Source organism: Pteropus alecto, unplaced genomic scaffold, assembly GCF_000325575.1.
Source record: "Pteropus alecto unplaced genomic scaffold, ASM32557v1 scaffold250, whole genome shotgun sequence".
In the NCBI taxonomy this organism is placed as follows: Eukaryota; Metazoa; Chordata; class Mammalia; order Chiroptera; family Pteropodidae; genus Pteropus; species Pteropus alecto.
This window is the reverse complement of record NW_006430732.1, coordinates 1,651,379-1,651,693: the sequence shown is the minus strand read 5'-3', so window position 1 is coordinate 1,651,693 and position 315 is coordinate 1,651,379.

The following is a 315-nucleotide window of genomic DNA, read 5'->3' as shown; positions in this document are numbered from 1 at the left end:
TAGAATTTCTCATTGGCTCTTAAATGTATCCAGCTAACATTGACACATGTCACCCCAATTCACATATCATTTGTCATGTACAACTTCAAGGAGGCAAGGATACAGAGTTTTCTGGGTAATGGAGAATAAGAGGAGAGCTAGAAATATTGGGAACACTAGTAATGTCTACTATAACTCTATGTCTTGGTTTATTTTCTTTTACACAGTGTCAATTGACTCCATACTATAAAAATTAAAGTAATTAGTACATACACATCTTTCTACCTATCTTCCCCACCTTTATTTTTATTAGTTATATAATTATGCTACATTATC